The sequence below is a fragment of the Protopterus annectens genome, chromosome 5.part0, assembly GCF_019279795.1.
Source record: "Protopterus annectens isolate FY-2018-M chromosome 5.part0, PAN1.0, whole genome shotgun sequence".
NCBI classification, from domain to species: Eukaryota; Metazoa; Chordata; order Ceratodontiformes; family Protopteridae; genus Protopterus; species Protopterus annectens.
This window is the reverse complement of record NC_056735.1, coordinates 1,314,957,983-1,314,971,108: the sequence shown is the minus strand read 5'-3', so window position 1 is coordinate 1,314,971,108 and position 13,126 is coordinate 1,314,957,983. Positions and strand designations below refer to the sequence as shown.

Here is a 13,126-nt window from a genome sequence, read left to right as displayed (position 1 = left end):
GAATTCAACTTGTATTCAGTAATGGGATGACTCTGAGAGTTATAATTTGGTGCAGTGTCCTTCCTGGGGAAAGACTTGAAATGCTCCTTAGAATTAGATACATTACAGAGCATACTGTTCTGATTTTAGTGGATATATATGACTATCAAAGTGTAAAACTAGTTTAGACCACAGTCTTCACAGGTAGAAATCCACTGGAAAAGATTTTAGAATATGCATCTCAGCAACAAAATTAGTTCAAACTAACCAATTATTTATGAAATTATAATATATAATATTAGATCATACAAAATTAAATACACTGTTATCTGTCTTCTTGGTAAAATTTTAATTACAGCAATGAAGAATGTGTGCATGTATATCTGTATATAATATATTATTTATAAATATAAAATAACATGTTGACTTTGGAAAAATGTAGTGCGTCTTTAGATATGAATGTGGAATTCAGAAACTTGGAAAATGTGTATGTGCTTCTGGGTATGTGTGTCACAGGAAGGTGAGTGGGAATATTCTCATAAGCAGTTAGCTACAGTCTCATGCCCTTTAGGAGGTTAGTTCCTCATCTGGAGGATCACTTAGAAGGACAGTTCTGGAGATGTGGAGTATGTCAGCTCAATTCTGGCTGCTTCTTGGAGTACACCTATTGGAGTACCTGTAACAGATAGAGAGACTCAAGGGCTGAGTAAGACCTACATTTTACAGATGGCCATCTTTATTAGATGGGCTGTGTGGTCTCTGAAAACTCAAGAAGGTACTGTTTTTTTTAACTGTACACCTAAAGGCACTATATGTCTTATTTATTTGAAACTCAAAAGCTAAAAAGAACTGTTATTTTCATTAGATGTATGCAATAACCCTCTGTTTTTATAACTCAGTACCACAAGTGATCCTTGGATGTTGTGCTGGTAAAAAATTAGGGCTGTTGGCCAGAAATTTGACATTTATCAGTCCTTACAGTACCTCTTCTGTAACATGAAAACCATGTTTGGTCTACTAGTGCCCTACACCACTGTTATTGTGTGTCCTGAGACATTTCTACTTCTGTTCCTCAGGTATTTTTCTGACTGTCCAAACCATGGAGAATATACAAAAAAAACACTTGTGGAGTCACATATTGGAACTGACCAGAAGCTGGTGCAATTAGAGCAACAGATAGGTGTACTGGCTAATGTCACTACTAGCGCCAAAACTCTGCTAAGTATATAGATGTTAACCAAGGATGATGACCCAGAATCACTTTCAAATGTTATGCCACCCTAAAAAACTGGAACTGAGCAGACTGGAAAAATTTTGCCAACTCACCCGACAGGAAAGGAAATGAAAATGTATATGGACCTGGAGAGAACTAATTACATGGACAATGTACAAACTGAAAAAATTACTTTTTTTCTCAAAGATAGAAATCCATCAGAAAGTAGCAATAATATTTTATAACTTGAACTTTAATGCTGGCAAACTGGTAAGAACACATATACACGATATGAAACATATTTTAACAGTTTGAGTTGGACCTGATAGTAGCAGTAAATTGAAAATGTTAGAAATTTTAGCAGTAGACAGGTTTAAAAGGGTGATGTCTAATAATCTAAGACAGTTGTTAGTGCAAAGTCATCCCAGGAACTCATTAATATATAAGATATTTTAGCAAGATACTTATTACCTAATGCTATGATGCTTACAACTGAATAGTCTGTTTGCAAATCTAAAACTACTGTAAGAAATGTGCCATCTTCTGTGAAACAAAAACCAGCAAGCAATGTGTTAAATTGTTTCAAATTTAGGGGGAGGGTCACATTGTTGAGTTTTCTTTTCCTAATTCTGAAGACAATACTAACAAAGAAACTGAAAATTGAAATGCATTCTTTAAATAAAGGTGCACCCACGGAGTATGATAAGACCACAGATAGAATGATTTATCCAACACTATGTTGTGTTACAGCTAAGCTACTGCAATGTAGTATACTTATAGAAGGAGAAGCATGTCAAGCCCTGCTATATTCTGGAAGCATGAATACCCTTGTCAAAAGTCTTCCACTATGTAAGCACAAGATTAGTAATGACCAAAACATGGAGGAAATATGCATTCATGGTGAGAAAAATATCTCCTCACACATGTAGATCTTCAAACAGCTCTATAAAAACTATTACATCCTTTGGCTATAATCCCTGATTTGACTCAATATACAATATTAAGAAAGTACTTTCCCCACTTTAAAGTAGTATTGGAAATTTGGGAGGTGCAGGCTCCACGACACTTTGCATGAAGCTGATACACTTTATAAGAAATATGTAAAGCAATGTACTGGTACACCCATTTAGTGCAAGAATGGATGGTGGGAATAAATTCCTCTGTGCATCCCAAATCAAAACCAGGAGAAGGTAGCTGAGATAGAAGCCACAGAAGAACCAATAATTTAATTATGATTAGACAGAAAAATGAATCTTGTATCTTAGAAATATTCCCCAGTGATAGGCAACAGAAATCTCAAATTTTAAGAGCTTTCAGTATAGGGACTGAAGGTGAACTGAAAGAGAACCTTGAAGTAAGAATCAGTACAAAATAGAAGTCTTCACAAAGCCTAACAAAAGCCATTAGCACAGAACCTAAGATAAGAATAGAGGATGAAGGGCATTCAGAGTAAAGTGAATACTGAAAGTGTGGTAAGTACAGAAATGTAGAGTTCTGAAACCATTTCTTTTACTGTAAAGAGAAAATTCAAATAAAGGAAACTCTCAGCAATATATATATATATATATATATATATATATATATATATATATATATATATATATATATATTTATATCTGTATATCTCTTATATATAGATATAGACAATACATACATATATTGTCGGCCTGAAGAAATAAAAATGTTTTGAAATGTGTTTGGAAAGGCAATGCAGTAAAACCCCCTGAAAGGTTAGTATCCACTCAAATTTAGTCATAGAGGAAAGTTAAGAGCACTCAAGAGACTTGTGCAGGCTATTGCAGAGAACTTGTACTGTTTTTCAGAGAAAGAAATCCTTAAAGAGGTGCTTACTGATCAAGGCGCTCCCTTTATTTGAACTGTATAGTAATCAGTTATGTCAGTGTTTTAAAGTCAGACAGTTGAACTCATCAGTTTACCATTTTCTGACTAATGAATTAGTAGAAAAATTAATAAAATACCGAAGCACAGCTAAGAAAAGTTATTGAAAGAAACAGGAAAAGTTGTCACCAGTTGTTATGCTACAAGAGAGGTATCACAAGCTTCAATTCTGTTTACCCTTTTGAAAGTCCATCTTGCAGGCATCCCAGAGGACTACTTGACAATGCTAGGGAAAGATGGGAAGAGGAGAAGACACCATTTAAAAGTGTGACAGTGCTTATAGTAAAGGCTCACATACAGAGAGCCCATGTGGTGCAACAAGTTTGCAACAAAAATACCTGACTTAGACAATTTCACTAGTGAGATCAGATATTAGTACAAGTGCCCTGCGCAAAAAGCAAAGTCTAGGTTAAAGGACATGTGAGGTGATTGAAAGGATAAATGCAGTGAACTACAAAGTTAGACAACCAGGAAGGAAAATAATTTTAAAAATCTATCACAATAAGGTGATGAAGCCATGTAAAGAAATAGAAAATTCTTTAGTGAGCTTGCAAGCTGAAGTCCATTCAAGAGAGAACAGAGAATTTCTACCCGAGGTGCAGTTAGAGGAATGCTTATCATGAACCTAGGCAAGGCCACATGCTTGACAACACTGAACTTGACAAAGTGATACTAGTAGATGCTACTTACCTCCTCTGTCAAAGGAAAAAAAAAACAGCCTTTACAACATTGACGGTTTATTTCTGTACACAGTGTTGCTATATGGTATACATGGAGTCCCAACCACCTTTCAAATGCTGATTGATAAAATTCTAAATCCCCACCCCTTCCAGTTAGGACCTGATGCTGCATAACTGGAAGATATGTGTCCATTCTGTCAAAGAATAGGGGAGCGGGGGTCCCACTTACCAAATGTGCAGGCTATGTTATTATCAATAAGGCAGGCAGGCTTGTCTGCAAATGATAAGTAAAATAAATTGGGTAGGGTGGGAGATGAGTATTTAACATATCTTATATGAAGTGGAGAGTTATGACCACAACTAAAAAAATAGAGTCCATACAAATTGATGTGCAAGCTCCACTAAACAGCAGGTGAATCCTTTTCTTGGATCAGCCAGTTACTATATAAAGTTTGTACCTAATTTTGGGACTAATGCCTGTTCTTTGACAGATCTCACAGGCAGACAAACTCCTGCCAAGGTGTTGTGGCCTCTTGAGGAGACAATATTTAATGAACTAAAAATTATCTTGTGTTCTGAACCTCTGTTTGTGACTTCTTTTTTACTAAAGAATTCACCTTGCATGCTTCAGAGGTAGGATTAGGACCAGTGTTTTCCTAGGCAGAGAGCACCCAGATGTTATATCAATGGAAAGTTAAATAGTGCTGAAAGGATGTGCCCCACCATAGAAATAAAATGTACTACTTATTGTTTAGGCATTACAACCTTGTGACTGACGTTGTCCCTTTGTAGTAGCAGAGTAAGCACAAAGATAGCAAACAGTATCAATGAGCACTATCCCAGCAACCCTTTCTGTTCACAGTCACACATCTCACAAATCAGAATGACAGTGGATTGCTGACATCCTACAATCCATTACATTGCATCCAAAATTCATGGCTTTTGTGCCAGGGTAAGTAGATGTAAAATGTTATGTGCAGTAAAGGTGTACTGTCCCTTTAAGTGCAAGACAAATGACAAGTGTGTGGGAATATTTTCACTGTATGTTACTCAGGAAATTAATTTATACTAGCTAGTAAATTGGGATTACTGTGATATATACTGAAGTTGCTTGCAAGCAAAATGCAGCAAGTTAGGTCCTCGTGCAAGATCAGCAAAGAGGTAAGAAGAAGCATGCCTGAAGAATCAGGTGGCATGGAGTAAGATAGCCCTGTCATGGCCTATTGAAGAGGTGCAGACAGTGGAGTTATGTATAATTCAGTGTTGGCATTTGGGCTTGATTGAAATCTGCATACTTAGACTTTAGTTTTAAGTGCAGCACATTGCTGTAAGGATTAAACAGACTGTGTATTTGTGCTGGAGAAATTCTTGTGTTTTTGATTTCTCTAAGAAATGTTCAAAATACAGTGGGAATTTTTTTTTTTTTTTTTTTTTTTTTAATAATTGATATCTGCAGTGCTTTTTCATACTTTATGTTACACACACACACACACACACACACACACACACACACACACACACACACACACACACACACACACACACACACACACACACACACACACACACACACACACACACACACACACACACACACACACACACACACACACATGAATAGTGGTGCCCTCAAGTATTGTGGTTGTTTCCTGTTTTTTCAGGTGTTACACTGAAGCTAACCTGAGGCGGTATCAGATAGATGATGTATGATATGTTTGTATGAATGTTTATGGTCTGATGCATAGCCGGCCTTATGCATAGGCCAACTAGGCAGCCGCCTAGGGCGCCGCTCTACTAGGGGCACTTTTCCAGTATTTATTTGGTGTAGATAGTCCAGTATGGGGGCAGCGGGTGATGTGGTGGGGGGCACCATGGAATCCTTTTGCCTAGGGCACCACTTGACCTAAGGCCGCTCGTGGTCTGATGTGTACGTTTATGAGGGTACTGTATACTTTTGTAAGAGAGATGTTTTGCATGCGAGTATTTGTGCTTTACTGTGCTAGTGTGTGAGTGTGTAATGGCTTTTGCTGTGAGAGCACTGGATAGTTTAGGTATCTTTTTCTTTTCTGCACTGTCAGATCTCAGTTTTATGTACAGAAGATCATGCTGATATGGGGAAATTGGGGTGTAGATGCTAGGCATTTGCTATCCTGCATAAAAATATTTTTTCTTCTTTTATTATTTTTCTTTATATCTTATCTGTAGATAATGTATTTATTAGAGCATTAGTGAACTGGTAATTTTTGCATTCATGTATAAGAGTACATTGAAAAACATTGGCTTGCAACAAATCAACACTCACTAAGTTGATTTCAGCAAGTCAAAACCCGGTTCAGTCTAGCAAAAAAAAAAAAAAAAAAAAAACCCAAAAACATGAAAACATGGCCAAAATTACATCACATTAACTACAAAAGGAAAACAAATGCTTTCCTTTGAGACCATGAAATTAGTATATCAAATTGCTAGGGTTGGGGGTCACAGCCCACATGTAAAAGCAAAGTTTGTAGTTGTTTTAGGCAATCACAAATGTAATGCTTTTGTTTATATTTGTGATCATGTCAATTTGATGATTTTATTTTGTAGATGATTGATGACTGTTGATCAAAGTTCATCATTGATCTAAAAATGTGTATACAAGGGGGTAGTGAGACCAGCTGTGTTGTATGGGTTGAAGACAGTGGCATTGACAAAAAGGCAGGAGTCAGAGCTGGAAGTGGCAGAGTTAAAGATGTTAAGATTTGCACTGGGTGTGACAAGGATGGACAGGGTTAGGAATTAGTATATTAGAAGGTGAGCTCAGGTTGGACGGTTTGGAGACAAAGTCAGAGAGGCGAGATTGCGTTGGTTTGGACATGTGCTGAGGAAGGATGCTAAGTATATTGGGAAAAGGATTCTAAGTTTAGAGCTGCTAGGTAAGAGGAATAGAGGAAGGCCTAAGATAAGGTTTGTGGATGTGGTGAGAGAGGACATGCAGGTGGTTGGTGTGACAGACCAAGATGCAGAGGACAGGAAGAAATGGAAACAGATGATCTGCTGCGGTGACCCCTAATGGGAACAGTCGAAGGAGAAGAAGAAGAATATATATATATATATATATATATATATATATATATATATATATATATATATATATAAAATAGGCTGTATAGGAATACTTCACTACCTACCTACTTACTGCTAAAGATATTTAATTACATTTTAGTGATTTACACTTTATATCTTACTTAGAGCTTTGATAGTGATATTCTGGTTCAGATTAGTCATTTTTTTAATGCAAAGAGAAACACCTAATAATAACTTGTAAATGACCTACTCTGTGGTCATTTTATAGAGTCTCAGTTTTTAACAATTGCATGTCTACCTCTTTCCAAGTCCCAGGTTTTGTCTCCCATGTTATGGTATATTGCTCATTGCTGTAAGCAACATTTATGTATTTTTTTCTTTCTTTGTAAAAATTTGAATAATACCCTTTCTTAAAAAAAAAAAAAGTAGTGACACTTCAGTTTAGTCACTGACACAACAAATAGAACCCCCTAATGTGAAATTTCACTTTTCCATTGCAGGATGTACTAGGTACAGGACAGGAAGTAAAGCAGGAAGAGCTCGCTCTGGTATATGAAACTGGAGTTTAGTGGGTTTAGCTCGGTGTACAATGTTTTCTCTTATCGTAACATGTATAATTAGGATGTTGTTTAGGTGTCATATTTCAACTCCTTTCATGTCAAAGTGTGTTTTTTTTTACCTCAAAATGTCCATTATAACTATGTAAACATGCCACAGACACTTGATGTATCATAATGCCGTAGAAAAGGTTACAGCAAAATTTCACCTTTCAAGCAAATCACAAAAAATAACTACAGTGAAAAATATTATGCATGGTTAATAAAAGTTCTATTAAACGAAGCTATACAAATCAAATAACTTACCCCAAAGTATCTCATCTCTCCTAGCTGTTATAGTGAACTGTTGCTACTTCTAGGTGAATGACATGGGTTTTTGTAATACTCTGAAGCACTGTGTCTCCTGTCCGTGTACACAGTGATACATACTGTTACAAAAACTGGTTTGCATTTTTCACACTATGTAGCACTCTAACTACATACAATGAAAACTACTGTCATAAACAACGTTTATTATCATATCATTCTAATCTCTCACATTGTCATAATAAATAGCACATGTGCATCTACATCTGCATTACTAACCTTAATTTTAAAGCATATACTGCATTGCTACATATAAAACCTGCAGAGTACAGGAATATATTTTATATACCTAATTTTACAGGAATATATTTTATATACCTAATTTTATACATTTTAATATCATCTGATTCTAACATTTAATCTCTGCATTATTTATTGTTATTTTTGGCTATACACACCTTTTGATCTAGTGGTAAAAAATATTTATGAGATATTCCGGTACAATCTGAGATAACAAGGTATTTTGTAGCCATGTACCTTGAATATGCAAAGTGTAACTTTCATTGTACAGTGTAAAGCAATAAGATATTCAAAATGCACTAAATTGATGCTGGTCTGAATAAGACAATGATTAGTAGTGCCAGAGTATACTGTGAACATTAAAAGTGCATCTAAATAGGTACTCAGAGGTGATCTGATCTGGCGCAGAATGCTTCCTCACCTTTGTGACTGTAAACATAAGTTTTTGATCTGTTTAAACAGGCTGAATTGTTGTGCTGTAAGCAGCATGTGCATTGTGTAGCCAGTAGTGCCAGCAGAACTTTTTGAAAGTCACAGTGTATTTATTACAATATATGTAAGCTGTTCTTTCTATATGTAATCTGAAATGTCATATACTACTGACTGTACTATGAGGTGCTTTCATGTGAAAATATGAGTGTGTGTGTGTGTGTGTGTGTGTGTGTGTGTGTGTGTGTGTGTGTGTCTGTATGTGTGTACTATGTATGCACGTATATACAATATATGAGAAGTAAGGAATAAATGCAGACATGTATAAGTGCATCCATACAAACATTCAAAGACACCTACCTTTTCTTATCTTGACAGGCAATCTCATTAAAGCCAATGTACAACAGGAATTCTCTCAGCTTATGTCATATGAAAGCTTTATCAGTGCATTTCTTAAGAAAGTACCAGTAAACTGAAAGCAACGTAGAGCAGAAGATCAGATCCACATGAAATTGTTTAGCTGCCCATTTTGGCATCTCGGTGATAATGCTAAGCCCAACCACAGCATGTTTAAAATACATCTGTTATTTTGCATACAGCTAAGTACACACATACTCAAGGTGCAGACTTGAAGCATTGTATGAATTCAACAGTTGATGAACTGCTTTCTGATGAAGAAGTCACGTGGCATTCACAACTAACTACTTGGAAATCCCCATTTAAAGGCACAGCTACAGTATTATTACTAAATATCAAATATGAGCACATACACTACCATATAAGCATTAAGATTTTGATTAAAATTGTTTGTTGAAATAAGTATTTTTATGTGAAGCAGTATACAGCTCTTTTTTTTCTTTGGTTCTTTAGTCAAAAGACCACACAGCACCCAGCTCTCAGAAAACATAACTAGTGGAAGGAATGAACAAAGTCTTTTCTTATCTTTCAGGTTGCCACTATCTGATAAGATGCAGTGAAGAATCACTATATGTCAGAAAACTGTGATGAAGATGATGGCAGTTCTTGTGATATTATCTTGAAAAGGATGCAGGTATACCTGCAGACTTTTTAACGCCTGTTTTTTAGTTGCAAACTGATGAAGCACCTGTTTTGCAGTTGTTAAGTGAGCAGTATATTCTGTATTTCCCAAGGTATGGAGGAATTTTTTGTAATATGTGTTCACCAAAAGACTTATCATTCTTCTGTCATTGTGCCTAATAAAATATTTTTTACCATTATGCACTGACTGGCTATCTCCTAGGCTTCTTTATTGTGGGACGGCATTCAGATTACACACTGTTGTATTAGTGATGTGACACACACACACACACAAACACGTACACACATACACACACACACATACACACACACACACACACACACACACACACACACACACACACACACACACACACACACTGGATGTTCCAAACTATTGTTACATCACGCCATTGGTACATAAAGCTTTTTCATCTCATAGCATGGTTGATTGGTTAACTGTTTTGTTAGCTGGATGAATTTTAACTGAATGATGAGTTAGTAGGTCTTCCTCAGGCACTCCAAAGTTTTAATCTGCCCAGTACATATGTCTCAACCTCTCAGTGTAAGAAATCTGGACAAAGCCTAAAATAATGGGGGCAAAGGCCCCAAAATAGGGACAAGTTTTAAATAATGCTCTTATAAACTTAAAAAGTTGCTGGAATAACAAGATTTGTGCATTTTCTGAAGGATATGAAGTCTGAAACAAATGTATGTCTTTATTTAGTGGCTGTAAACTTCATTTATTTTACAAAAAAGCACACATTTTATGAGAAACTCAAAAGAAATATGAGGCACAAATTTGGCTTTTTATGAAAATCTAGATGGCTGAGAGAAATGGTCCACAGTATGTTTATTTTATTGATATGAGCATCACATATTTTCTTGTGTCATGGTGACTCTGCATTCTTATTCTTTCAATGAACTGAAAGCAAAGTTTTTCTAGCAGGGGACAAACCCCTTCCACCTCCAATGTAGGGGATTCACTCACATACCCGTAACTTAACTCCACAACGAAAGAACAGCGGGGTAAAGTACAAATTCCCAGTTCCCTGAAAGTGTTTTTCAGTGGCAGAACTCAGAGAAGCCGCCAGCAGGCAATTGCCACATTTTCTGTTTTCAATGGTGACTAGGCGGGTCGAGTTTCAAATTATGTAGTACAGAAGTGTAACTGTAGTAAAAAATTGAAAACAGTTACAGAAAAACAGTTACAGAAAAAACTGCCCTAAATTATAAACAATACAACACTGAAGTTACTAAAATTTAGTGCACTTTGTTCTGCTAACAAAAGTTTCTCTAGGCAACAGCACACACACACATACACACACACACACACACACACACACACACACATATATATATATATATATATATATATATATATATATATATATATATATATATATATATATAGGTTTGTTTATTGAAAATAGGGTGGCAATACAAAAATTGCGTAGGTACAATGAGCACTTCTAAGTCACACATATCATATTATTTTATCAGACAGATGGAGAGCTTAATATGCCACCTGCCCAATTTCTATTACCAGTACAAAGACTGAGATTTTTGTGCCAATACACTAACAATAGGGATTATGTCATATTATTTTTGAGAATAAATGCAATCTTTTATTGGGCTCCTGTTGTAATTCTGAGACCATAATTTTGATCCTCAGATTTATGAGACAGGTATTGGATTTATATGCTATGTCTGAGGTTGTAGTACATTGGATTATTGCCTCTACTCCAAAGTACCTTAGAGGTAGTACATATAGTTAGCTAGGTGTGGTATACTTTAGCAGTCCAACAGCAAGTTTTGACATTCATTGTTTTTGTCTGAATTTTAGTTTGTTTGTACAGCTGCAGGACTTGCAATAGTAACCACTTTTAGCAAATATAAGAATAATAGTTAAATTAATAATAATTAAAGAATAACCAGATTGAATAGGTTAATTCAAGCACAAAAATTGAACTTGGCTAAGATTAAAATGGCCTACAAGGCAGCTAGCCTAGTGCTTACCTATGAACCTATGAATAGTGGCACAGTGATTTGTCTTATAAAGGCAGGCATGTTATTCTATATTTTTGAGAAATAATGTCCAAAGATATTGCCCCCTTATCTGGTAAAGGCAACATGTTATTACATATTTGCATGAAATACTGTCCAAAGACACCACCTACATAGCTAGTCAAGGCAGCCATGTTATTCCAGATTTCAGGGAGAGTCATAAGATACCACCTCCGTCACTGGACTTCCTCTTATCATGTAAAGCTGAGATGCATTTGTGGACCTTAATTCCATTTGAGAGCTATTCCATAAAACCCTAATGTTTATTGTTTGGCAAAAAGCCTTGTTTAACAATTTATGTTTAACATGCAGTGACATATGACTATACCCTAGGATATCTTGTGAGAGGTGCAATGACAATGCAGGGACACAGGACTGCTGATGTTGCTATGTGCCATCTTCACTCTGTATTTGAGTACCAAACATTACATTCCCACACAACACTAAACATTGAATACATTCTGGGTGGGTGTAGAGCTCTGCCAGGGGTATGTGTCATCTCCCCTCCCGAAAAAAATCTGATGCCTGATAAAGCAGTTTGCATACTGTAAAAGTAGTACTTGCATGAATAAACATAGCTACTCATGGTTCCAGAGCTACTTGTCTTCATTTATCTCCTGTCCTGCTCATGATGTTCATGGACAGGATATTGAGGCATGAATAAGGCCTGCACAGTATGCAGTTTGAGGCTTGAGGGCTGGATCTTTACTTTCAGTAGATGGTGATGTTCTCTTAGCCACAGGATGGTGTGATCTCCAATGTACTCCTGGCTTTTTTACTTTTGAGTGAGACGAGGCTGGGATAAAAATCAATGCCTCTAAATCAAAGGTAGTGTTTCTCTCCTGGTAAGGAATAAATAGCTCTCCCGATGACATGCATCTTGAAAGCTCAAGTAATTGCAAAACGTATGTCGAGCCAATAGATGGTATTATATCATGTCTGTGTTCCAGTATGTCTGTGTTTTCTGTTAGTTTAGTGGACCAACACAGGAATTATTTTTTCCCCCAACAGTTTAATGTGTGAAACATATGACACAGTGTAGGCAAAATGTTGTAATATTAATCCTATTTTCATATTTATAGCCCCAGCTGACTCCTCAACCAATACTGTGTTGATTTGTTGACTTGGAGAAAGGAAGTGATGCAGGATTTACCTTTGTATATGTCAGGCTGCATTCAATATGTGCATTTGTTTTCTGATATACAGTCTAAAATGACATACAAGTGCCTATGTGTGAAGTACAGAATTATTGTAACAAATGTTGTCTAACAAATCAGTGTCTAGGTCATTTTGAAAAACTGCTATGTGCCAATATTCAAACTAAGCTAAACAAACTTCAGTTTATTTATTTAACATTTGTTTACTGGGAAAGTCTGACTGGGACAGAGCCTATTTTCAGTGGAGGCCTGGGGAGAAACACTCCAAATGCATGTCTTTATAATGTGGGAGGAAACTGGAGCAAACCCATGTGAAGGGAGGACATGCAAACTCCACACAGAGGGCACCCCAGCTGAGACACCCAATTTATAGGTTACTACATGGTATAAGATAAAAACATGAGATGATTACTATACTTTGTGCTATTAATTACTGCT

General features: G+C 36.2%; 1 long non-coding RNA gene across 1 annotated transcript in view; it reads right to left on the bottom strand.

Annotated features, from left to right (window-relative positions):
• Window positions 1-9,076, bottom strand: part of LOC122802074 — a 61,102-nt gene extending 52,026 nt beyond the window's left edge. The window contains exon 1 of the long non-coding RNA XR_006364873.1: window positions 8,787-9,076. This is a non-coding gene — a long non-coding RNA (uncharacterized LOC122802074). The remainder of the gene's footprint in view (window positions 1-8,786) is intronic.
• Between the last annotated feature and the right edge of the window lie 4,050 nt (window positions 9,077-13,126).